At 46.9% G+C, this 27,677-nt stretch overlaps 1 protein-coding gene across 31 annotated transcripts in view; it reads right to left on the bottom strand.

Moving 5' to 3' along the window:
• ACSL1 (acyl-CoA synthetase long chain family member 1) overlaps positions 1–23,463 on the bottom strand; it is a 72,317-nt gene extending 48,854 nt beyond the window's left edge. For 5 of the 31 annotated variants that reach the window (XM_063637699.1, XM_063637689.1, XM_063637701.1 and 2 more), the window contains exon 1: positions 22,645–22,800. The gene's annotated coding sequence lies outside the window, so the exon portion shown is untranslated. Of the gene's footprint in view, positions 1–920; positions 1,242–3,798; positions 4,040–8,031; positions 8,159–17,760; positions 17,973–22,644; positions 22,834–23,277 lie in introns of those variants that run through there. The other 26 variants (XM_063637698.1, XM_063637679.1, XM_063637688.1 and 23 more) reach the window with 18 other exon arrangements.
• Positions 23,464–27,677: the final 4,214 nt, after the last annotated feature.

A 27,677-nucleotide genomic window follows, 5' to 3' on the forward strand; every position in this document is an offset into this window, starting at 1 on the left:
CCAGGAGGCAGGGGGTTGCAGTGAGCCGGGATCGTGCCACTGCACTCCAATCTGGGCGACAAAGTGAGACTCCGTCTCAAAAAAGAAAAAAAAAGACCCTAGATGCTAGAGCCAAATTCTGCCTCCCTGGCCTATGAGCTGTATGATTTGGGACACATGACCTCACCTCCCTGTGCCTCAGTTTCCTCATCTGTAAATGGAGATGGAAATAGCACCTTATCTCGCAGGGCTTTTCTGACTGCTAGATGACTCACGTAAAGAGGTAAGAATGATCTCACATACTTTAGAAAGTGCTCAAAAATGTTAGATATTATGATTAGTTCCTCTACCAACGCTCTGTGATTCATTCCGAGTGCAGAATAAGCAAAGCACACAGGTAAAAACACTGCCTACGAGGAGTGTTCAGACAAAATTCAGAAGCTTCTGCACGGCAAAAGAAACTACCAGCAGAGTGAACAGGCAACCTACAGAATGGGAGAAAATGTTTGCCATCTACCCATCTGATAAAGGGCTAATATCCAAAGTCTACAAAGAACCCCAAAAAATTTACAAGAAAAAAACAAAAATTTACAAGAAAAACAACAAACAAGTGGGCAAAGGATATGAACAGACACTTCTTAAAAGAAGACATTTATGCCACCAACAGACACATGAAAAAATGCTCATCATTACTGGTCATCAGAGAAATGCACTGTGGTTTTGATTTGCATTTCTTTTTCTTTGTTAAAATATAGAAATTTTCTGCTAAAGTTTAAATTTAAATGAAATTAATTTTAAATTTAATGGTCTCTGTTTTACAGGCCATTAATACTACCAGAACCAACATAATGTATTTGCTCTGCTCATTCAATCTCTGCTACAATGAATCCGTGTAAGTGTACACACACACACACACACACACACGAAATTTCAAGGTTTACCGTGACAGCAAAGAAAGAACAGATAAGCAGATTTCTTCAGGCCATGGTTCTGGAAAGAAGGCAACAGCACTTACAAAACCACTCACCATCTGTGCCACCAACAGCTGACTGCTAGGTGACACCTCACTGCAGACACGGAAGAGGGCAGTGAGCCTGGGGGTGGGCGGGGGTTAGCAGGGCTCAGCCGCACTCCCCCAGCCTATCAAGGTCCCTCAGGGCATAAGTCACATGCCGAGCCCCACGCTGCTGCCCACTGGGCTAAAGGTAACTAGCAGACAAAATCCACACTTGACTTCTCAGGAGAGCAGAGGGGTGGAAGATAGGCCAATGGGCAGCCAGCAGCAAAGTCACCCCACTGCTCCACCCATGGGCAGGGACAGGCATCAGTGAGTGTTGCTGCCAGGACCGGTTCTGAAAACAGACACTGTTTTCTTTCTGCTCAGCTTCCCAATAAGAGACAATGGGCATGTATTTTTTAAACCACTGAAATGAAGGATAGGATGCTGGGTGGTATGTTTAACCAAGGCAAGGCATACCAAGAAAGAAACAGATTGCCCAGAGCATGCTGACAGCAGATTTATTATACATGAATACATAGGAATTGAGCTACTCCCGTCACTCTGCATATCTGAGCACCTAGTGTGAGCCAGGCTTTGGCCAGGCGCTGGGGAGACAGTGTTGATGACCTGGTCTATACTTTCAATGGGCTAATCTTCTAGCAGGGAAGATAAAAATCAAACAAGCAAGGTCTGCAAGGCATAGGAGAAGGCCTTTCTGAGGAAGGGATGTACACCAGGCGGGATAAGCAGACAAATCAAGTCCATGTCCTATTGACACTGAGCATTCAGATTTCAGAAACAGTATTGCAACTCCACAACCTCAAAGCAGCCTTAGGAATATAATGTGCAAACTCGCCTTGCCCTCAAATCCTTCCACCTCTAGTTGTCTTCATCACCCTGCAGCACTCCAGGTCTGAATAGGAAGTACTCACCCCTGACACACACTGCCATGCCTTTCTCTCTTCTCTCCCCAAAGCTCCTACAGTAACTCCCATAAAACCTAGATTGTGTGAATTTGCAGGTGCTGTTCAACAGAATCACATCCCTGAGTGAGAATCTTAAATAATTCCTCTGTAAACAAATACAGTCAGACACAGGGGGATTAATTGGTCTATTTTAAGCATCAACAGTAGCCATGGTATAGACTGCATTACACCAAGAAAGTTTATTAAATCTAAGAAAGAACACTTTAAAAAAAAACTTTAGAAAATTATATATTTAGTAGCATGTGTACAAGAACATTTCATTAGATACTAATCTATAATACTAAGGGTTTGAATCCAGCCAAATTCCTATATTTAGTGGATGATAATGACAAACTATAGCAGTTTAATTCATGCCTCTTAGATGGCAGCCAGGTAACAAGCTGCAAGCCAACTTCACTGAACAAACTGATTAATGCTATACATAGGAAAACCATAGTCTATGCATAAAGAACTAAGACAATAGCTCATCCAGATCTCCGTGAAGAACAACTCTTAGACAGACACTGATAGCATGATAAATCTTTTCCCTTCTATTTAACTGCTATTAAGGGAAAGACACTTGGGGTATTTAAAAATGGAGACAGACCAACATCCAAAGAAAATCAGGCACAATAAATAGCCTTTTAATGCTGGATGTGAACATAAGCATTAGGCTAAGGGGTCTCTAAGAAGGACGAAGGCTCATACACTTGCTAACAAATGGTAAAATTCAGACAGATTGTATTCTTATTTCAATAGTGTTCTGGTTTGAATATTTCTTTATTCTTTCAAAATCAAATTTCCACATAAACATCTAAATAAATTCATAGCCTGGGCATATAAATCATGCTGCTGTTTGCCAAAAATATAATTCAACTGGCTTAAAGGCTTAAGGAGCCAGTATTTCCCAGCCGGGAACACACAAGGCTACTGACAGCCAGCTTCTCCTTCCTCTACAGCCACTCCTGTGCACCCTCCTCCCCACTCTTACAGAAAGTGGGTTTGCTCAGTTAGTTTTCTGAATTTCCTATAAACCTGGAGTCTAAAACCACAGAAGGATAGGGAAGGTAACAATGGCCAAGGAAATCTGGGCACAAACCCAGTGTTAAGATCCAGCACAGAAGATTCCTTTAAATAGACCTGGGCAGAGACAGGCATAGCGAGGCAGCACTGATGGAAACTGAACTGCACTGACTGTCAGAAACCGAAATCCTGGTACCCGTCTACCCAAACTTTGGATAGAAGAACTAAAAATGCAATTAGCACTTACTTAGTGTTCTGGAACAGCTTTCATATCCAGTGTCTTATCTGAACATCACAAAAGCAAACTGATGAGGAAGAAACCAAGGCCAGAGACCCGTAAGGCTTCCCCAGGATGTTAGTCAAGAACGGGACACCAACCAATGTGACTCTAAATCCAACCTATGCTAATAATTCTGAACTATGCTAAGCCACTGACCCTCTCCCCTGAGAACACACATAACTATCACAAGTCTCCTTTGGCCCAACCCAGGTTAGGAACCATGAGGTCAGGTTTCTAAAGCCCTTCCAGTACTCACACTCCCAGGTATTATGACAGCTCCGTGCTGAGGTCCATCTAAATGCTCAATGTCTTACAAAAACGTCAGCATTTATTCCATCACCCTGGCCTCTGAACATGTGGTGAGTTCAAGGCCCACTATACACAAAGGTTCACCTCTTCACCATTTTATCTGTACCATGAAAATAGCAGCTAGGGCCAGAGGTGACTCACAAGGACATCTTTCTCTTGAGGACACATACACAAACATACATACACACACACACACACACACACACACACACTCCCCTGCAATTCTGCAAACTTCTACTTACATTAACATTGTACTCTCTTCATACCATTTAGAAACCGAAAACCGGGTGGTCTGGATGTTTCTCTCCTTCTAAAGTTCCTCAAGCTTTCATCAAGATGAATAATGGCAGTTTGATGGAATATTTCACTAGGAATGCAGCCCTCACACAAACCCACATAGATAACACCCTTGCCCCAGCAGTGGCAAATTAAGAAAGCCTGACATCTTTCCTTAACGCAGCAACCCAAGCTGGCAAGATGCTGCCATTCCGTGCCCCGCCTCCTCCCCTTGTACAATAGGCTATTTACAGAGGCTGAAAGTGCCCCCTTTGTCCTTCACTAGCTGGGGAGAGCTCAGGCTTCAGGGAGGAACAAGAGAGCAGCAGCCAGGCCATTTGCTGTTCTTTCAAAGCACCACTCCAAACCCGTTGGATTCGTGCTCCCTCACCCTGGCTTGGCAAATTCCCTAAAGTTAGATTTGCTCAAGCCATTCCCTTTTGAACCAAAAGAGCAGTCAGGCTCTGCCTAGAAAGAGGGAGGTACAGCAGCTCAAAAGAGATGCCAGTCTCCCAGCTAGAGAGGGAAGCAGAGGTTGCTGTCCAAACCCTATCCCACTGATCTCCCTCACTGTGGTCACTGCTCTGGCCCCATCTCCTCGCTCTGAGCATCAGGAGAAAGATTTGGGGTAACTTTGGGATCCCATCACAAACATGCAGGTGGTTCCACAGTGAGTTAGTTATTCCCACCTACTGCCTTGTGGCTTTTTCTTCCCAATTAAGTATAATAAATCTCAAACCCACTTAATTTTCACTAAAGTGATCTTATAGATTACCAATTGAATTTCCTAAGGACTTAAAAAGGAGAAACAAAGCAGATGCCCTGATTTTATAAATCTGGCTTATTGAAATATTCAAGTCCAGCTGAATACTTCTACACTTAAACCACTCCCTGCCCATCCCCTTATAAAGTTACCAGAGAAAGAGTGAGACACAAAGCTTTTAACTGTTAACCAGTAAAATGAGGACCACACCTCAACCATTCACATTGGTCACAGATATCATATATGCCCCCAAAAATAAAGAGATCTCAAACAGAACGTGTCGAATTTGAACAGATAAATTTTTAGGATGCAGGGTCAAATATCTTATAGCAGTTTCTGTATTCATTAAACTACATCTATAGTTAAGTCACATGAAGAACTAAATTACTTTACAAATACTGCTTTAAATTCACATTTCATCAGGCTGGGCGCGGTGGCTCACGCCTGTAATCCCAGCACTTTGTGAGGCCAAGGCGGGCGGATCACGAGGTCAGGAGATCAAGACCATCCTGGCTAACATGGTGAAACGCCGTTTCTACTAAAAATACAAAAAAAAAAAAAAATTAGCCGGGCGTGGTGGTGGGTGCCTGTAGCCCCAGCTACTCGGGAGGCTGAGGCAGGACAATGGCATGAACCTGGGAAGCGGAGCCTGCAGTGAGCCGAGATCACGCCACTGCATTCCGGCCTGGGCGACAGAGCGAGACTCTGTCTCAAAAAAAAAAAAAAATCACATTTCATTAATATGTTATTTGAGTTCTTTGAACATGCATCTTCAAACAGGGTTTGGAGCATCTCTACAGCCACTTTTTGAGGCATCAAAACAGTTTTCTGTGGCATACACTCACATTTTCCTCTTCCATTGAAGTTGTTGAAATTGAAGCAGTTTTTGAAGTCATATATGTGCTACTAGTGAAAAAATTCTCCCAAGTCACAAGAACACATTTGAATGATATTAGAACAGGATAAATTTTGTCCTATGGGTCCACATTTATCTAACTAAACCTCATACTCTATTGCTTTTTAAACTCATTTTTAAATGCACTTTTTACAGTAACAACCAACATTTGCCTTTGTAAGGTGAAACCCTAAGAAATAATTACCCAGCTAGCATTAAATTTGCCTTAGAAAAAGTGTAATTCAGCCAGTTGACCTGTACAAGGGCCCATGACTAGGACTGGCAGAGACGGTTTCAGGACAAGGTGCCTTCTCTCCCTGAGGCTGTTCCAAATACAGGGGCTGAGAGCACCTCATACCATGACAGCCTTGGTAAGACTTAAATAGGAAGGCTGAAGGAGAATTTTGGGACACTTTCATCTTATATTGGGGCAGGAATCTTATATTGGGCTTGGAATTAAAAGACGTAACATAAATGTGTACACAAAATAGTGGATAACAAAGTAGCAGTAAGTGCAAAATGAATCTGACAGGGAGCATTTGCTCTCAGGGAAGGTTGCATGGAGAAGGCACAGCTGAGCTGGTCCTCGACACATGAGAATCATCTAGGAAAATCAGCTATCCTTCATGTCACAGGGACAGAGACAAGGCTACTAGAAGTGCCTCCTGACCTCAGGGCTCACATTTTCGCACATTAATCTGGAACAAACAATAGGGCTCAAGCAGATAGGAGAGGAGAGGGGAGGGGAGAGGAGAGGAGAGGAGAGGAGAGGAGAGGAGAGGAGAGGAGAGGAGAGGACAGAGGAGAGGACAGGACAGGACAGGATAGGATAGGAAAGGGAAAGGAAGATGTTTGGGGAAATCCGCTTAGCTATGATTTTGTTAGGAGCCACCGTGCTTAAGCACTTGCTGTGTGTCAGGCGCTGTGCTAAGGGACCGCACACAGGGCTAAATGCGTCCTCGTCACAGTCCTTACTGCACGGGGTTGTTACTGCCTTCAGCTCAAAGATCAGGAAACTGTATAGAAGTCAAATGTCCTGCCCTTGTTCCACATGAGAACAGGATGAGTGCCTGGGTCTGAAGCCAAAGCCCACAGACCTCAAGAGCTGAGCACAACAGCCCAGTCGTGCGTGGGTGTTCAAGTCTAGACAGAGGGCATAGGTGACACTGACAATGACAAGCCACGGTGCACAATGCTTTTTTTTTTGAGACGGAGTCTCGCTCTGTTGCCCAGGCTGGAGGGCAGCGGCGCGATCTTGGCTCGCTGCAAGCTCCGCCTTCCGGGTTCACGCCATTCTCCCCCCTCAGCCTCCTGAGTAGCTGGAACTTTGGGCGCCCGCCACCACGCCCGGCTAATTTTTTTTTTGTATTTTTAGTAGAGACGGGGTTTCCCCGTGTTAGCCAAGATGGTCTTTATCTCCTGACTTCGTGATCTGCCCACCTTGGCCTCCCAAAGTGCTGGGATTACAGGTGTGAGCCACCGCACCCGGCTGCACAATGCTTTAAGAGCCCAGGATTCGAACCCAAATTTCCAACAGATGAACGAATCAACAAAATGTAGTCTATACAATGGAATATTATCCAACCTTTAAAAAGAAGGAAATTTGGATACATGCCATGATATGGATGAAGCAAAGGACAAATACTGCATGATCTCACTTCTAGGAGGTACCTAGAATCAGCAAATTCACAGAGACAGAAAGCAGCAAAGGGGTTACTGGGGGCTGGGCACGAGGAGGAGGAATGAGCGTTACTGCTTAACGGGTACAGAGTTTCAATTCAGGATGATGAAACATTCTGGAATGAGATGGTGGTAGTGGTTATACAACCCTATGAATGTACTTCATACCATTGTGTAACTGTGTACTTAAAAATGATTAGCATGACAAATTGTATGTTATATATATTCTACCACAATAAAAAAAGTTTAATTTTTTTTTTTTTTTTTTTTTGAGACGGAGTCTCGCTCTGTCACCCAGGCTGGAGTGCAGTGGCGCAATCTCGGCTCACTGCAAGCTCCGCCTCCCGGGTTCACGCCATTCTCCTGCCTCAGCCTCTCCGAGTAGCTGGGACTACAGGCGCCCACCACCACGCCCGGCTAATTTTTTTTTGTATTTTTAGTAGAGACGGGGTTTCACCGTGGTCTCGATCTCCTGACCTCGTGATCCACCCGCCTCGGCCTCCCAAAGTGCTGGGATTACAAGCGTGAGCCACCGCGCCCGGCCAAAGTTTAATTATTTTTAAAAATTGCTTAAGTGGATACAAATGGACAAAACAGAAGTAATTTTGAGCCTGAGAATGAATGGCAAAACACTGAAGAGACACTGGGAGGAGGAGACAGGAGCGTGATTTGTGAGCAACCAGCCCAACTTTCTAGGGTCCTCAGAGCCCTCCTTCATGTGTGAGGAGGCGGCAGTTCCACAACCATCCAGAAGTCTTACACAATCCCCTCTATGAGAAGCAATCAGTCCTTCCTCTGAACTCCAGGACTTCTTTATTTGTAAACCTGTGTGGCACTTAGCACCTCCTGTTTTACACTTACAGTGAGTGGTACTTAGTACCTCTGTAGATGGTTCTTCCTCTCCCCGGCCAGGGTCTCCTCCCATCTGTCTTTATATGCCCTTGGTGCTTAACACAGTCCCGAGCCAAGGACAGGTGCTTAACAAACATCTACTGAGTCATGAATGACCCTCTGTGATTCTGACCGTGTCAGACCCTCTGTGATTCTGACTGCGTCTCTGCGGCAAGTCCCTGGAGGATATATTCATAGAACAGTGATTCTCCAAAAAGAAAGGGGGTATTAAGCATTTTCCAACTTCAGTAGTCTCCTGCTAACCCCCTACCAGACTCCCACACAGCACACCAGAAAGGAGTAGAGAACATCTCCTGGCTGACTCAGGGAAAAAGAAAAGGGTGCGAGCCACTGATTTAAAGGGGACATAAAAATATTCTCTTGCTGTTATTTTGATCATGTTTTATATTTCTCAAATTGTTTCACTTAAGTAGAATGTCAGCCCAAGACTGCCGTCAACTCTAAGGGCAAGTGTCTTTAGAAGACACTGAGATACACTGAGATTTGGACAGACGACTGATGATTCATTTAACACAAATCAAGGCTGCCCCTGGGGAAGAGATCAAATAAGTACTTTTCTTAGGTAAAACAGCAAATGTCAGAAAGGCTTGAGCCCAGAGCCCCATACCAGGGCTGGATTCCAACTTCTGTGAGTTTTCTGTGACAGAAAAGAGAATCTTCCAAACCAGGGAAACAGACAAGACTCAAGCACAAGATCCAGAGTCCCATGCGAGGGCTCTAGTGAGGTGAACACTCCCAGAAACACGGAGCTAGTAGGCGGCCACCTGAGATGCACGGAATGCTGACAACAGGACCTGCCCAGCATTCTCCAGAGCAAACAAAACAAAACATATAGCTCTCCTCCCTTCTCTCTCCATACACAGCTACAAAGATCTGTCATGTACATCCACTTGAGAAAATGATGATTAGAGTTAGGACATGCCCCATGAAGATATCCGGGTCATGTACAGCCTTTGCGTGGGACAGCAGGGCTAAATTTTGGCGGTACATATTTAAGAGGGCAAGTTTCCATTCAAAAAATTTCCTAAGAGAAGCAAGATGACTCCACTTGTCTTCGAGTACTGACTGAATAAGGCTAAGCAACTGTTGTAGATATGTCACAATGAGGCAGAGAAGTTTATTGATAAGAGCTAGAGAAGGCAGGTTTGTTACATATGTATCCATGTGCCATGATGGTGTGCTGCACCTATTAACTCGTCATTTAGCATTAGGTGTATCTCCTCATGCTATCCCTCCCCCCTCCCCCCACCCCACAACAGTCCCCGGTGTGTCATGTTCCCCTTCTTGTGTCCACGTGTTCTCATTGTTCAATTCCCACCTATGAGTGAGAACATGTGGTGTTTGTTTTTTTGTCCTTGCAATAGTTTACTGAGCATGATGATTTCCAGTTTCATCCATGTGCCTACAAAGGACATGAACTCATCATTTTTTATGGCTGCATATGTAACAAACCTGCACATTGTGCGCATGTACCCTAAAACTTGTATAATAATAAAATAAAAAAAAAGAAATGATAAATGTTCGAGACGATGGATACGTTAATTACCCTAAATTGATCATATACATTGTATACACATTAAAGTATCACTCTGTACCCCATAAATATGTGCAATTATTACACATCAATTAAAAATATTAAATGAAAAAAAAGGGCTAGAGAAGGCAGCCGACTTGGACAGACAGCCTCAGTCAATAGCTTTGTGGCAGCGGATGGAGACAAAAAGATCCACTTTTTAGGCTGACGCAACCCTTCTGCAAAGAGCAAGACAGAAAAGGCTTGTGTAGATTAAACTTCTCACTCACGAACTGGATCAATACGGCATGTTCTTTCAGTGGACGTGCAGCACAGGAAGAGTCGGAATTGTGTCTCTATGACCGCAAGTTGAAGAACATGACAGCACGTTCTAAGGGTATTAGGCAAGACAAGCAGGGCCTGTTATCACAAAAGCTAAAGAAGGAAATAAAAGGTTTTTTGCCACTGAAATAATCCAGAAGACTCTTCACCTTACTGGACTCAGCTAACCACAAAGTAAGCCCTGAAGCAAGAGCCCACACCAGGAGAAGACAGCACAACTGAACAGCAGAGAGGATCAAACATCCTTTCACAATAGCCAGAGCTGGCCCCAAGCTAGGCAGGCACTCTCCTCCTCCGAGGGCCACGGATGGAGAGGAAGCTCCACTTGTTTGAGAAACTGCACACAGAGAAGGTACCTAGATCCTGGGGTCCTCTCAGGTGCTTTGCCCAAAGTCAGGATCTTCCCATCTTCCCATGGTGACTATGGAAATAAACAGAATATGAGCATGGATGGCCGGGCGCGGTGGCTCACGCCTGTAATCCCTTGGGAGGCCAAGGCAGGCGGATCACGAGGTCAGGAGATCAAGACCATCCTGGTTAACACGGTGAAACCCTGTCTCTACTAAAAGTACAAAAAAATCAGCTGGGCACGATGGCGGGCGCCTGTAGTCCCATGTACTCGGGAGGCTGAGGCAGGAGAATGGCGTGAACCCGGGAGGCGGTGCTTGCAGTGAGCCAAGATTGTGCCACTGCACTCCAGCCTGGGCGACACAGCAAGACTCCGTCTCACCAAAAAAAAAAAAAAAAAAAAAAGAAGAGAGCGGGTAGAGAGGAGAGCTACGCCGCTTTCCAGCATGAACATCATGGTAGCTTCTCCAAGACTATGTGAGAGAAGGGAAAAGATGGCCACACAATCCTGGCATCCAGGACTAAACAATCAAGTCTTCACCTTTACCCAAAAGCCCCAGGGAACAGTGATATATGAAGAAAAGAGTCAATGTTAAAACCTCCAATTCTATGCGGTGAGTTTATGGGTGTTTTTACTACTATGTTGTTGTTCTTTGTATGTTGCTATAGTTTTTCCAATTTTTTACTGTGGAAAAATTAATATAATATAAAACTTGCCATCCTAACTATTAGCTGTATTTTTAAAAGTTTCTCCAGATAAAGAAGCTATAAGTGAGTCAGGTCAGTTAAAGTCCTCTTGTATTTATGTATTTCCCACCTGCTCCACAAAGGATTTAGGTAGTGACCCGTCCTCAGAACAGAATGACAGATACGATATAAACCCCTGCTAGAAAATACGTAGCTATGCTTTGCCCCGTCTGCCCACGCTGGACCCGGCTTAGCCACTGACCTGCTATGTGAGCCACTTCCACTTTCGTGCCTCTTTGAAAAAGGAGTCACACCACAAAAAAAGAAGCAACACTCTGAACATTCCAGGGGGATAACCAACTCTCTTTAGTCCCTGACAAACAGAAAGCCTGAGGATAAAGTACTTACAAGGTTTTCTTTGCCTTCAGCAAGTTTAGGATATCAATGAAGACAAACACACCTGCAAGAGTTAACAGAGCTACAGAAGACAGATCTGATAACCACGGCAGGTAGGGCCCTGGTGCTCCAGGAATCTAGAGGAGGGAGAAAACAGTACGCATGCACCAGGCATCCCAGGGAGGGCTGTCCAGAGAGCTGAGGGTGGAACCAGCCCAAGTCTGAACAGGCAGAGACAGGAGGGGGTGGAGAAACACTAGCAACAGCCAGACAGTGCTGCCAGCAAAGAGGCAGGGAGGAGGCCCTGCAGGAGCAGCAGGTGGACTGGGGACTCGCAGCGGCATTGTAAGGCAACCGCCAGGAGCCTCTGCCTCTCTCTCCCATGACAGCATTCTTGTCAACCGGCTGAGTAAGAAACAGCTGGCTGCAGGAGGCTCGCCCTCGCCCAGTGGGTATTTAGTTCACAGAGCCCTCCTGTCCCCGCCAGGACCCAGGCCTGGGGTGGGAGACTGGGAAGAGCAAGACACAGTCCTTGTCTTCAAGGAGTCCACACCACCCCGCAGCTCACAGAGGTCACAGCTATCACGTATCAGTGACCTGGATAAGAAGGTTAAAGAGGGCACAGGTTGGGTAGAGTTACTTACACCTCTTAAAATAGACCAAGGTTTCAGACAGTGATAACCACAGAAATGGCTTAGCAGGACATGAGTGAGAAGACAGAACACAAAGACCTCTCTGCCCAGGGAGAGGAAGACCAGCCTCTCATGAGTTTGGAGAAATCCACTTCTGAGTTGAGTTTTTACAGATTTCAACAGGTACCTGCTGTTACTTTAAAAAGCAGAGATGAGGCCAGGTTTACAGGCTTACGCCTGTAAACCCAGCACTTTGGGAGGCAGAGGTGGGTGGATCATCTGAGGTCAGGAGTTTGAGACCAGCCTGGCCAACATGGCGAAACTCCGTCTCTACTAAAAATACAAAAATTAGCCAGGCATGATGGCGCGCACCTGTAGTCCCAGCTACTCGGGAGGCTGAGGCAGGAGAATCGATTGAACCCGGGGTGGGGGGGTGGGGGGGGCGGTGACAGTGAGCCAAGATGGCACCACTGCACTCCAGCCTGGGCAACAGAGACTCCGTCAAAAGGAAAAAAAAAAAAGCAAAGATGAATGGAATCTACAAGATAATCATAGGCTGTGAGGTTCCCCAGGACTGGACATAGCCTGCCAAAAACATGGGACCCTGTTCTGACCTCTAAATTGTGCCTGTTATGTAGAAGACCTCAGTGGTGTTGGAGGAAGCAACAAATGAAATAGCGAAAAGGTTAACCAGGATTTAGCTCATTGTATGGGGAAGGAGAAGAGAGGTGCTGTTGACAACCATGAGACATGTGCTAAAATTACACAAAGAGCTCAGGTAACTATAAAAAGAGGTGACTGGCCCTGGGGAAGCCAAAATCAAAACAAACCTAACAAGTTGCGGAAGATTATAGAATAACGACCAGTGTTTAAAAGACAGAAAGCAAAAGAGACTATGCAGTTCAGCCATGACCTGCTTGGAATGGGTGACACTAGTTTCGGGTCTCTATATTCCCTTCATGTTTCACTTAAAATTTATTATGAAAATTCAAATCTATTCAAATGTAGACACAGTAGTATCATAAAACTATATTTCATGCACCCATGACTCCAACTTCAGCTTCAGTAATGATCAACATTTTGCTGTTTCATTATACCCACTTCTTAAAAAAATTTAAGTTATATCCCAACAGCCTGTCTCTCAGGTGACATTTCTGAGGCCTCCACGGCTCTATGGTTCTACCGCGTGGGGGTATCATGTGCGGGATAGTAAAACTGACTGGCATGTAGGCTGCATCTTGCCAACTGCCCAAAGGTTTAAACAAAAGGAGGCAACCTGAATATTGACTTGAAGCATCCAACTCAGCATAATACTTAATTATCATGCAAGAAAAACGCCCATATATTCCATTTGCAAATACTGAGGATATGCAAGTCAGCTCCAGCCTTAGGGGATAGGATAGTAAACAAAAGAGAAAAAAATAAAACCCTGATCCCAATGAGGCTTCCACACTGCTAAGTTTTGGGACCAGAGACAAAACCTACTCTGGAGTTAACCTGACTCGCCTGAAGTCACAGGCCTATTTGACATGAATCACAACCTGGCCAGAGAGCAGTTTCTATTCCCCTTTAATTGACCAATTCTTTCCTTTTTAAAAAATGGCATTCAGAGGTCTCTCATGATACTGGTGCTAGAGAAGGAGTTAACTTTCTGGTTCTCTAAACTTCTGATGATGTACCCTAATAAATAAATGCACCCCTCACATTAAATGCTTTTATCTATAAACTATAGACATGTATATCCTGCAAATATTTTCTGAACATTAGAAAACACACAAATACGAATTTAAAAGATGGCCAAAAAATAATTATCCATAGAAGTTCTAATGTTTCTATTCTATTCTACACCCTAATGGATGGTCTAGCCAGCCACTATGGGGCATACACCCCACTCTGGAGACAGTCCTTCAATCTCCTGAGCAGCCCTGCAGCCTCTTTGGTGGCTTGCCTGGCTAGTGTCTCCATCTGTTCCCCACCGTGGGCAACAATGAATGAAATTGCTAATGGAAGCACCCTGAAATGCGTGCCACACCTGCGAGGCAGAGGGACAGTGCCTGCAAAACCCTGCAAAAAGGGACTGTCACATCAAAGAGGGAGGCAAAGACACTGAGCATCACCCAGTGATGGAGGGAAGCATGCCAGAGAGAGCAGGACACTACTGGTGACTGTCACCTGGCCTGCCTGAGAGGATGAGGAGACTGAGCCGGCCTCTCTGGAGGACAGAGACTTGAGGCCAAGACCCATGCCAGGCTCCAGGGCTGGCCTCCTCTGAAGGTCTGTCCTGGACACCCTGAAGCTTCAGCCCTGACCCCAAGGACAAGGATCTTCACCCTGCCTGAACTCTAGGGAGGTCTTGGCATCGGCAGAGTTTGCCTCTGACTCACATCAGGAGAGAAAAGCACAGACTGGCTGTCTTCAGAGTCTAACCTGGGAATCTGGGCTGCTCAGCCACCCCCTCGAGAACTCAGTTCCCAACCACTGTGAGGTGGCTGGCTGGGCTGCTTGACAGACAAGGCCCCCCACCAGCTCCCCATCCTGGGATGCCTCAGAAGCTTGCCTGAGGCACAATGTAGGTAATCGTCCTACAGAAGGAACAATGAGCCATTTGACCATTTCACTAGTGGCACAGAAACAAGGGGCAATTTGAACACAGGAATACCAGGTAAAGGAAGACTACAGTAGAGTTATGTAACATTAGCTGGAGCTCAACACTAATCTCCTCCCCTCCCACACCCTGCAAAGACCACAGCCACCTGCTTCTCCAACACAACTGAAACTACACGGAAAGAAACACCTCAGATGTACTCCGAAACACAAACTTCATCCAGTGAAAGCACAGGCTTAGGTCCAGAGACTTTCGATGCCTTGATCTTAGCTATAAGATCTAAGTTTTGCACAGTATCAGAATAGACAAACCTGGAACATTACAATGTATATTCTTGTTAGAGACCACCTTCTATGGGACATCTGACCATCGGAACCTGCCCTACCTTCAATCCATCATTAGATAATCTTACATGCTTACTAGCGGTAAGGCCCTGTATTAAACGCTGCTGAAAACACAGAGATGACAATGACTAGGTCTCCCATGTGCCCAGAGCTTAGAGTGTGGCTGGGGTGCCAATCTGTGGAAGCCAGATATGCACTCATGAAAAGACGCACGTGGGACAGAGTCTGGGATGCTCATCAAAATATTTAATAGCCAGTACGGACAGACACCAACCAGTCAGAAAAGACACAGGCCAGTGCACCAAAACAGGGCTCCGAAGTTCCTCTGCTGCCCATGTATTAACCCTTTAGTTTCCACATGAAGGGTGGGGCACTTGGGTAGCAGCTATCCTCTAGCCAGGATGGGAGTATTTCGATATTTTAACCACTAGCGTGATCGCTGGTGCATCCACAGCTGAATGACAGTCAGCGTAGCTGAGGAAGGGGAGAGTCACTCCAGGAAAAGTGCCTCTGAGGAGCAGGGCTCTGTGGGACAAGGAATGGCATTCCAAATAGGCCAACATGGGCATCGTACCATTTAGATGTACTTTTTTTTTTTGGACACAGATCCTCACTCTATCACCCAGGCTGGAGTGCAGTGGCATGATCTCGGCTCACTGCAACCTCCGCCTCCCAGGCTCAAGGGATTCTCCTGCCTCAGCCTCCTGAGTAGCTGGGATTACAGGTACCTGCCACCACACCTGGCTAATTTTTGTATTTTTAGTAGAGACAGGGTTTCGCCATGTTGTCCAGGCTGGACTTGAACTCCTGACCTCAGGTGATCCACCTGCCTTAGCCTCCCAAAGTGCTAGGATTACAGGCGTGAGCTACCACACCCAGCCTAGGTGTACTCAACACAAACTTTATCCCAGCAAAAGCACAGGTTTGAGTCTAGAGATTTTCAGTGTCTTGATCTATAGGATCAAGGACACCATCGGACCAGGACATAGGAAGGTCGGTTGGGCAGATGACAGCACCCAGGTACAGTGTCTTGGGTACACAGACCCACTAACCCCATGCCACTAGAGTTTGCTTTCTAGAAGCCTCAGGATATGGTAGTTTGGAGAGGAGTGGCGATAGCAGGTAGGAACCAAGCTGCAGAAGCCCCTGACAGGCAAGGTAAATAAACACCTGCAGCCTTATGGAGGGGAGCCTGGAAGGCTTCTGCTTAGGAGGGATCTGATCAGAGCTACGATTTTTTTTTTTTTTTTTTTTTTTTTTTGAGACGGAGTCTCGCTCTGTCACCCAGGCTGGAGTGCAGTGGCGCAATCTCGGCTCACTGCAAGCTCCGCCTCCCGGGTTCACGCCATTCTCCTGCCTCAGCCTCTCCGAGTAGCTGGGACTACAGGCGCCCGCCACCACGCCCGGCTAATTTTTTTTGTATTTTTAGTAGAGACGGGGTTTCACCGTGGTCTCGATCTCCTGACCTCGTGATCCGCCCGCCTCGGCCTCCCAAAGTGCTGGGATTACAAGCGTGAGCCACCGCGCCCGGCCTGAGCTACGATTTAGAAAAAGCAACCATCCCCCTCTGCATCCTGCCCCTCCTTCTAACAAAGGCCTTCACTGTTTAAATTGGAGGTGACAATTCTGGATCACGATGGCAATACTGAGAAGGCAAGGAGGAAATACATGTGTGTTGGGCAATACTGCACAGAAAGTAGGTCAGAATAAGCAGAACTGCTGACTGACTGGACTTCAGGGCAGAAACCAAGGGCAATACCGACGTCCAGCCATTCTTTGAACAGGCACAGGGCCTGGGAACAAACTCCACACGTGTGCATGGCCAGAGGGGCAGGCAGGTTGTGTCACCTTGGCCAAGTCACCCCCCTCCGAGCCCTGCAGCCTCCCAAGTAGCTGGGACTACAGGCACCCGCCACCACACCTGGCTAATTTTTTGTATTTTTAGTAGAGATAGGGTTTCACCATGTTAGCCAGGATGGTCTTGATCTCCTGACCTCATGATCCACCCGCCTCAGCCTCCCAAAGTGCTGGGATTACAGGCGTGAGCCACTGCACCTGGCCAATCATGCGTCTCAATTGTTCTCCAGCCTTACAAGACTGATGTTCAGGGCAGGCAAAGCCTTTTATTTTTTAATTCTCTAGAAAGTCACAGCTACATAGCAAGTGATCTTATCACTCCCTGAGCCAAGCTGAATCAAAATTTGTGGTCTCTTTCAGCACTCTAGTGGTATAAAGAGATAATTCAAGGCAGAGTGTAAATGAGATGGGGGTAAAATCAAGGAGCAGTGACACCGAAGGAGACCCAGCTCTGTCCTTCCTGTCTTACTGCCAGCTGTATAACCTGGAACTTTCTTTTTTTTTCTTTTGGAGACAGAGTCTCACTCTGTCACCCAGGTTGGAGTGCTGTGGCGCAATCTTGGCTCACTGCAGCCTCCGCCTCCTGGGTTCATGCGATTCTCCTGCCTCAACCTCCTGAGTAGCTGAGACTACAGGCACGCACCACCACGCCCATTTAATTTTTGTATTTTTAGTAGAGACGAGGTTTCACCATATTGTCAGGGTGATCCACCTGCCTCGGCCTCCCAAAATGCTGGGATTACAGGGGTGAGCCACTGCGCCTGGCCTAACCCTGGAACTTTCTAGGCCCTCCTGGACTGAGACACTTCTAGCTCTGGAGGGGCAGTAGAGCCAAGCAATTAGGAGCACAGACCCTGAAGCCAGACTGCCTAGGTTCAAATTCTGGTTTAAGCAACTTAATCTTTGCACTTGTTCCTTTATCTTGTGTACAGTAAGGATAGCAGCAGGACCTACCTTACAGGGTTGCTGGGGGTACTAAGAGTTAACCCATCAGAAGCTTAGCAGCACCTGGCTCTGTCTGCTGCTCTCATCACTGCTCCGTTCCTAAGCCTGGCCGTGTCCAGGCTGTGGCCACCACCTCGGTCACCTACCACAGCCCCGCTTCGTGGCAGACACCTGGGTCCTGAAGGAGAAACTAGCTCCGGAAGCACTTTCTCATGACTCTGCTTAATAAAGGAATAAATAGTATTCAGAGTATTTCAGTCCTTCTTAATATAGACATTTCTCCCACAGCAAACCTAAGGGGAAAGTGCCCATTTCTATAGCACCCAAAGCTGTGCTAATGGATAGAGCCTACGTTTATCAGAAGTCCCCTCCAGAATGAGAAATGGTCTACAGGCAGCCCCGTTTCCTCCTCTCATGCCCTAACTTCTTTCCATTTCTCTTTCCAAACCATGAAATCCCTATTTCAACTGCTTTTGACTAGAATACATGAACCCAAAAGTCCATTAAACCTATTCATTAGTAAAAACACTTTTCAAATTATTATTAATTTCAAGAGTTTTAAAGCAGAACATTTCTTATTTTTTAAAGACATGTTTAAACATATAACAAAGGTTGGTAAACTGTTCTGAAAAATATCCAACAACTGGGGAGAAGTAACTAAATTATGGCCCATACAGCAAATAATGCAGTTGTCTTCAGAACTTATTTTCTAAAGAATATGTAACAACGTGGAAAAAAGCCCACAATATAACCTAGGTGATTAAATTGTCAAAATTGTAATCTTTAATTAACAATGTATGCTTAAAATTTGTTTATTGTAAAGGGAAAAAAGACTGGAAGGAAATACAACAAAACGTTAATAGTATTTAATCTCTGGAAGAGCTTCATTTCTCCTATTTCCCAAATTTTCTCCAATAAGCATGTATGACTCTTAAAATATGAAAAACGAATATAGCTTTTCTGTGGCAAGCGGTTTTTAGATATTAGACAGCTTTCAGAATTTTATTTAAACTTGAAGACCAGCAAATAATTCATAAAGAGAATCAGCCCAGGCACCTATATGGAACCACCAGTTTTGAGATTTTATTTTATTGTTTTTACTTTTTTTTTTTCTAGAGATGGGGTCTTGCTGTGTTGCCCAGGCTGGTCTTGAACTCCTGGCCTCAAACAACAAGCTATTTGCCTCCAGATGATCACATCCTTCTAAGGCATGCAGCACAGGGGAGCAGGGCCCTTACTCACCTCCACTTAAGTTTTTGTCCAAGGGTGTGACACCCTCCAAGCCAGCCACACTTCAAGGAGTCTCCAATATTTCACCCGCCCCTCTTGAATCCTCAAAGGTCATAAGTGAATGAATACTGTGTTGTTTCTAACACAGTCAAGAAAGAGAAAGTGGGCTGCGTGCAGTGGCTCACGCCTGTAATCCTAGTACTTTGGGGAGGCCAAGGAGGGCAAATCGCTTGAGCCCAGGAGTTCGAGACAACTGGACAATATGGCAAAACCACTTAACTACAAAAAACTATAAAAATTAGCTGGGCATAGTGATGTGTGCCTATAGTCTAAGCTACTGGAGAGGCTGAGGTGGGAGGATCAACTGAGCCCAGGGAGGTGGAGGCTGCAACAAGCCATGATTGTGCCTGTACTCCAACCTGGGCGACAGAGTGAGACCTTATCTGGGAAAAAAGAAAAAAAAAAAAAGTGAAAATGTCATGATGTAGAAAATGAACATAACTCAGATTATGTGATAGTTTTCTCTTCTTGCCATTATATACAACCCAAGGCTTGCCACAAACTGAAATTTCTTATGCATTGATGTTCAGCATTTGATGTAAAATGACAATCTTAGAGTTGCTGCCACAAACCCTGGTAAAACTGCCCCTGCCTTCTCCAGTTCACTAAGTTCAGCTTCTCCTTCAGGGCTTGTGCTCCTTTAAAACTTTTCAGAAGCCCCTTGAAGTACCAGCATGTTGAAACTCAAACTCAACTGCCTGCAGCTTCAGATCAGCTCTGGCCACTGAGAATTATTCTCCAGGCCCCAGTGTCAAAGGCACTTTTGACCATCACGTGTTTGTCTGACTACCAAGTTGGACTCCCAACCTTCACTAAAAACTCTGGCACCTTTATCTACCTCCTGTCAGATCACTGCCTGTCAGATCACTGCCCGTCAGAGAGTGAGGCCTAAAAAGGCTTTAGGATATCAACAGCTTTGAGCTGCCTTAGAGAAACTTCTTTTCTATTTTGTAGTACAGGAGCCTCATGCACTGCATCATCCAAACAAGACTGTCCACAAAACATTACTAATGGATTCTAATTGAACAGAGTTTGGTTACAAAAGACAGTAAACACAAATGGGCACCTGTTTTAAATGGCAAACTTACACAATAAATTCAATTGATCTTAAAAACTAAACATTCCTCTAAGGTTACTGACTATAAATATCTAGAAATTACTATTCCTATAATCTTGCTATTTCCAGAAAAGTGAAACTGGAAAGGAGAGAGGAGGAGAAATACCCAGCTGTAATGACAAGACAACCTTATCTTTTCTCAAAAGCCTCCCCAAACACACAACCATTTTCCACAAAACGGTTACATCAAAACAGATGTAGCAAGACCTAGACATCAAGCATGCTAGAAAGTTTTACCAGTTTTACCAGTGTTTGTGGCAGCAACTCTGAGATAGTCATTTTACATCAAATACTAAACGTCAATGCATAAGAAATTTCAGTTTGTGGTAAGCCCTGGGTTATATATAATGGCAACAAGAGAAAACTATCACATAATTTGAATTATGTTCATTTTTCTGCATATACCACGGCATGCTGGTACACTTTCAGTTAGCCTAAACTTCACCCAAAAGTAGAGGTGGCTATGAAAACTCTACCTGTATGGTATAAATAGATACCTATCCCTACATGCATGGGTCACTTGTATCTACCTCCCAAATACCAAAAACTTAAAAGCCCAGATTTCTTTTTAGTCAGGCTGCCTGTGACAATAATAAAAATACTGCCAAAATATGAACAACAGAGACAGGAAGTAAATATGTCAAAATGCTTATAATTGTGGGGAAGGGTATGTCAAAATGCTTATAATTGTGGGGAAGGGTAACTTTTTTTTTTTTTTTTTAGAGTCCTGCTCTGTCGCCCAGTCTGGAGTGCAGTGGTGGGATCTTAGCTCATCACAACTTCTGCCTCCTGAGTTCAAGCGATTCTCCTGCCTCAGCCTCTCGAGTAGCTGGGACTACAGATGCATGCCACCACGCCTGGCTAATTATTTGTATTTTTAGTAGAGACAGGGTCCATGTTGGTCAGGCTGGTCTCGAACTGCTGACCTCAAGTGATCTGCCCGCCTCGGCCTTCCAAAGTGGTGGGATTACAGTGAGCCACCACGCCCGTCTGGGTAATTTTTTTTTTTAAGTATTCTATTTACAGTAAATTCAGAAAACAGAAGTCTTTAATATGTCTATTTTAAAGGGGAGAGGTATAAGGTGTGCTGCTAACAAGTTTATTTTTCTAGTCACAGAATTTGGACTCATGAAAGATTTTAGTCTAATGCAGTTTGTTCACAAATATAAGGAGGGGGGCCTCAGACTAGGGAGGTGTTTTCCGAGCTGAGTCAGAACAAGAAAGTAAGTCTCCCCAGACCTGGTCCTTTTCCACTATATCACACCGCACTGTCTGGCTCCAATCTGATGGCGAGCAATGGTTCCTTAAAAAGCTCCATCTTCTCAAGCCTACCCAGCACAGACCTACAACTCAAACTTTAAGTTTTAGCCAACCTAACCTTCCACGTCCACTTGAAAAAAAACAAAAAAAAGAAAGAAACAATCAACTAGAAGTCTGATTTTTTTGCTTGCATGAAGCCAGTAATTGTTTTCTTTGGGACAATCACAGGTTAAGCTGTGAAATGTGTGGCAGAAACTGCAAGATTTAACCAGTTTCCCTCAACGCTAATCAAAGGTCAAGAAAATAAAAAGGCAGGGCAGTGCGAGTCGCGGGACTTCAGACACTCCTGCACCAAGAAGCTTAAAAGTCTTAGCCAGGGCACTAGAGGACGCTTTTAGAATGGTCACTCTTAACTACGCTCCATAACCTTGAAATTGGACGAGTGGGGAAGGGGTTTCCTCACTCTCACAATGCACTGACTGGGGGAACGCCTGTCCCCAGACTCGAATCCACGTGTCCATTCAAGTCATCTACCGCCACTCTCCGTCTACGCTGCCAGGTGACAGACATCATCTTTGCTTCTCAATTTCAAAAAATGCCGGCACTCCTTAGATCAATGACTCCACGGCCAAGTGCAGGGGCCACGGGCACTCCTCTGGAGACACCGAGAGAATGTCTGCCTCTGGCAGCGGCCTCTGAGCTGCCTGTGGGCCTCGTGCCGGCGCGCGGCGTGGGGCCGGCATCTCAGCCGGCGCGAGTGCAGTCTCGCCCCACGCACGGTCCGAACGCCCGCGAGCCCGGCCTCTGGGCAGGCGGGGGCCGCGGCCGAGGGCAACGTCAGCGGCCCGGCGGGGCCACCTCCTCCCAGCCGAAGCGCGGCGTCCGGCTGCTTCGCCCGGCCGGTCCCCGCTGCCGCAAACACGGGGGTCGGTCCGGCGCGCATCCCCGGCCGCGCACCAGCTCCGCGCCCGCGCCGCCCGCGGCTCAGACACAGGAAGCTGCGGCGGTACGGGCGCCCAGGAGGCCTCCGGCTGCCAAGGGAAGACGGGCCGCGGGCAGGAGGCCGGAAAGGCGGCGCGGCCCCACGAGCCTGGGGCGGCTCACGCGCCTCCGCGGCGGCCGCTGCTCCGGGCTCGGCCCTGAAGGGCAACGTCAGCCAGCGCCTCGGCCGGGGCCCGGGCACCGCCGCGGGAGCAGGCGCGGCTCCGCACGGCGGGCGCACTCACCTCCTCCGTGGACCGGCCGCTCCGTCGCCGGCTGTCACAGCAGCCCACTCCCTGCCCCGCGCCGGCTCCGGATGCTATTTAAGGCGCCGCTGGCGCCGCCGCCTCGGCCCGCTCGTTGCGCCCCCGCCACCGCAGCGCCTGAGCCAGGATGCCGCTGGTGCGCTCGCCGCGCCGGCCCCGCCTTCCCGCGGCCCCGCCCCGCCCGCAGGCCCCGCCCCCGGCAGGCCCCGCCCCGCCGAGAGCCCGGCCGCCCTCCAGTCTGGGCGCGCGTGGCTGGCGGGTGGCCGGCGGTCGAGAGGCGGCGGCGGGCGAACGCAGCTGGAGCCGCCCAGACTGCCTCGGATTTCATAATGAATCTGAGGAAGGACAAAGGGTACATTGGACCACCTCAGCTCAGAGGCCCCGCGGACCCTGGGCCCCGCGATGCCCGAGGGGCGGGCGGCGCCCTCCGGATCCTGCACCCTCAGCCCGTGCCCTGCTGGCCTCCTGGCAGGCCGGGCAGAATTCTGCTGCGAGGGCCCTGGAGGCAAGGCTTTCCTCTCCGTATTTCCTTGACACGGACGGGCGCGGCCCCTTTGAGCCCCTTTTCACCGCGGCCCCACAGAGTTTCCCCACGCTGCCTGGCCGGAAGACCTTTTCTGTCTGGTGTCTGCAGAGCCTGACGTGGGCAGCGCCCGCAGCTCGCGCCGGTGCAGGGGAGCTGAGGGCCGACTGCGCACTGCACCAGGGCGGCCACCTGCTGTGCGGTTCTGAGGGCTTCCGCGGTTCTGAGGGCTTCCGCGTCCCTGCCAGGCCCATCTGGGGGCTTCAGAAGCCAACACGATGGTTTTCGGGCTCACATCCCAAAGGCTGCTCTTCCTTTTAGCACCTGGGACCTACCAGGAACCTCAGCCTCTAACAACATTGGTCCTCGTTACCATAGGGTTTGCGCCCAGCGTTCGCTGGAGGGCCGTTTGAAGAATGATTGTTGTCATAAAGGCCTTTGATAATACCAGATACTGTTTACCCAGTGCTTGATGCCAGGCACTGCTGCAAACACTGCGTACACATTATTCTATTTAATCTTCATAACCCGGTGGGGTAGGTACTGTCATTACTGTCCTTTCACAGAAGAGGAAGCTGGGGCACAGAGGCTAAATGCTAGTGAGGGCAGTACCACACTTGGCACTGAGGCTGCCCCCAGAGTGTGGGCACAACCACCGCAGGGCTATGTCTGGGCTGCAGGCAGGGGAAACTGACCATGGGTTCGCTCCAGGCCTCAGCCACCCTGCAGGTCACTCCCACAAATAAGTGAAGGACTTTCCCTGGGTGTCTCCCACAGTGTGCTGGGCGCAGTGGTGCAGTGGGGTGAGGGCAACACACACACCAGCAACCTCTCTAGCGGCTCAGTGCTTCTAGATCTCCTCTAGATCTGTATCTTCCAGATCTAGAAAAAATGGACTCCACGTTCGTTTTCACTCGTTCCAGCTTGCTGATCCCTGGTTTTTCTGTCCAGATCCGCCTCCCCACCCATGATTTTGTCATCTTTGCCTCTCCTTTTTCCTCTTCTCCAACCGGTCCCTCAGCCCCAGAACCTCTGCAGGCACCTCCCAAGTTCTGTGGTCTATTTTTTTCAAGGGCTGCTGGAACGAAGTACCGCACACTGAGTGGCTTCAACAACAGAAATGTATGGTCTCTCCTGGTTCTGGAGACTAGAAGTAAAAAATCACGGCGTGGGCAGGACTGGCTGCCTCCGAGGCTCATGAAAGAGCATCTGTGCCCGGCCACTCTGGCTTGCAGATGCCCATCTTCTCCCTATGTCTCCTCACACCATCTTCCCTGTGGTGTGTGTGTGCAAATCCCTCCGTTCTATAAAGACACCAGTCATCCTGGACTAGGGCTCACCCGAATTGCCTCATTTTAACTTGATGACCTCTGTAATCATGAGGTAATCTCCAAGTAAGTTCCCATTCTAAGATACCTGAATGGCCAGGTACGGTGGCTCACGCCTGTAATCCTAGCACTTTGGGAGGCCGAGGCAGGCAGATCAACTGAGGTCAGGAGTTCAAGACCAGCCTGGCCAACATGGTGAAACCCTGTATCTACTAAAAATGCAAAAATTGGCGGGGCGTGGTGGTGCACACCTGTAGTCCCAGCACCTCGGGAGGCTGAGACAGAAGAATTGTTTGAACCCAGGGAGGTGGAGGTTGCAGTGAGCCAAGATCAGGCCACTGCACTCCAGCCTGGGGGACAGAGCAAGACTCTGTCTCAAAGCAACAACAGCAACAACAAACCCCTGAACATATGAACTTGGGGAATATGGGGGTGACAATTCAACCTGTAACTTGTGGATGGTCGTCACTGGCTGTCTCACCTTATCTCTTCTCCTCAAGACACTTTTCTCTTAAACTGGGTGCCTCTCCCTGGGTTCTAGCGCTTAATGCAGGTGCTTTGCAACTCAAGGGTGGGAAAGGCACACAACCCAGAATCAAACCTGAGTTCAGACTCCTCCTGGCAGGAACTTCTAGGTGATATTGGGAAGCAACTTCATTCCTTAGAACCTAGATTTCTCCTCAGGCTATAAGGGAGCTTGGCTAAATAATCTCTTAGGTCTCTTTCAGCATGAGCACTTAAAAAAAAAAAACAAAAAACTTTTTATCTAATCACTCCAAAAAGTTTTACAATGTATGGGGTTGTCTTGTGGCCTTGAGATAGAGACTTTGATGGGAGGCAGTATTGCATAGTGGTTAAGAACACAGGCTTTGGGGTGGGTGAATCCGCATCAAGCCTCACTGCATCCTCCTTAAATCAGGAATAATACCTACCTCAGACATGTGTCATAGGATTGACAACCATACCCTTGGTGTTCTCATTAAATGAAGATTCCAGACTCTATAATTGGGAGTTTGTGACTTAGGCAAGAAACCAGTCTTTTTTTTTGTCTTTTTTTTTTTTGAGTCGGAGTCTTGCTCTGTCGCCCAGGCTGGAGTGCAGTGGCACGATCTCGGCTCACTGCAAGCTCCACCTCCTGGGTTCACACCATTCTCCTGCCTCAGCCTCCCGAGTAGCTGGTACCACCAGCGCCCGCCACCACACCCGTCTAGTTTTTTGTATTTTTAGTAGAGACAGGGTTTCACCATGATAGCCAGGATGGTCTCGATCTCCTGACCTCGTGATCCACCTGCCTTGGCCTCCCAAAGTGTTGGGATTACAGGCGTGAGCCACCGTGCCCAGCCTTTTTTTTTTTTTTTTTTGATGAAGGACATGATTGTTTTTAAAAATTGGGCCAGGTGCGGTGGCTCACACCTGTAATCTTAGCACTTTGGGAGGCAAATGCAGGAGGATTGCTTGAGTCCAGGAATTCAAGATCAGCCTGAGCAACACAGTGAGACCCTGTCTCTAAGAAAAAGTTTTTAAAAACTGTGTCACAGTGATCACAATGACCACTATTCACATCATAATGGCTTTTCTTTTGGCTATTAACACTGCAGTGTTTTTGTATACTGAAATGTGTCTGTGGGACCAACAACATTAAAGAATAAAGATCCTAGATGAAACTGAACACTAATAATCCTGGTGTCCTCTCCGATAGAATTAATTTAAACTCCTTATGAATCAGTAGCATTATAATGTTATGTAGTTATGAGGAATAGAATTCTTTTAGAAGCAGACAGCATGAACTTATACTTCTTTGTACTTACTTCTTTAAGAAACCAGTCTTAACCCTCCTTTCTACTTCCTTTTTTTTCAAACATCTCTCTAGCCAAGGGAATAAGAGCCAATTGGATATTGTAGTGGTGCAAATTTCCTAGTGGAAATTTGAGTATCTTTTCAGTTTCTGCTGCGCTTGTTACATTTTGGCCTGATTAAAATGTTGTGGCTAATTCTGGCTAGATCCACATTGACATCTGCCTAACACTGATTGATCAATCTCCTGGAGAAGCTAAAGAGAGTTGGGCCGGGTGCAGTGGCACATGCCTGTAATCCCAGCACGTTGGGAGGCCAAGGTCGGCGGATCACTTCAGCCCAGGAGTTTGAGACCAGTGTGAGCAACATGGCGAGATCCTGTCTCTACAAAAAATACAAAAACTAGCTCAGCATGGTGTGTGCACCTGTAGCCTGAGGTCCCAGCTACATGGGAGGCTGAGGTGGGAGGATCTCTTGAACCCAGGAGGTCGAGACTGCAGTGAACCGTGATTGCACCATTGCACTTTGGCATGGGCAACAGAGCAAGACCATGTCAAAAAGAAAAGAAAGAAAGAATCAAGTCTTGCTGGGACAAGCTGATTAGCAGGTTTACAGTGGCCTTGTCTCAAAAGTTCCCACTTGTGATTAGGAACTACGAAGCTGTGATTATTATTAATCTTCTGCATCTATTGCTTTTGAGCATGGCTATCTGAAGTATAGCCACATCAATTAATAATAGCCAATGTGCTTTTAATTACAGACTTTGGTAATTGGCTGGTTAAAGGAAGATTGGCATCAATAACTGAGTGCTTTTTGTTCAATCCATGTTGGGGCTGCAACTATATTAGGCATACATCCATGCCCCCGTGAAACTGTAAGGGCCTGGAAGGAGGCAGTGTGTCCCGTAAATCCTCATCAACCATCCCAGTGTTTCTTACTCCTCTGCACGTCCTCTTCATTTACACAGAGTAGGTATTCAATTGTGGAGTTGGACACGTTTTTCTAACTACTCAGAAGTGATCAATGTCAACCAAGGGTAGATCCATGTTTGGAGCCTTAAACTTACACAATTTAAGGAACCTCTATAAGAAAATTACAAATACAAAGTTGGATACAAAAGTGAATGTTTCCTTTAGAATTAGAACAGAAATCACAGTAAACTACAAATTTTAAAAGTTTGGGCTTTCTAGGGCCTCCAGCAGTAGGGAAGGGGAAAAAATGTTGCCCACATAATTGCAATCATAAATTTCACAAAATCCAGAAAAAAAACCTAAAAATTTTATCAATTCCTTTTTCCTACCACTCTAATAAGTTCTTTTCCTATGTTTTGGGCTGCATACTCATGAATGTGTTTTTCATGCGACATT

Source organism: Symphalangus syndactylus, chromosome 4 (genome assembly GCF_028878055.3).
Source record: "Symphalangus syndactylus isolate Jambi chromosome 4, NHGRI_mSymSyn1-v2.1_pri, whole genome shotgun sequence".
NCBI lineage: Eukaryota > Metazoa > Chordata > Mammalia > Primates > Hylobatidae > Symphalangus > Symphalangus syndactylus.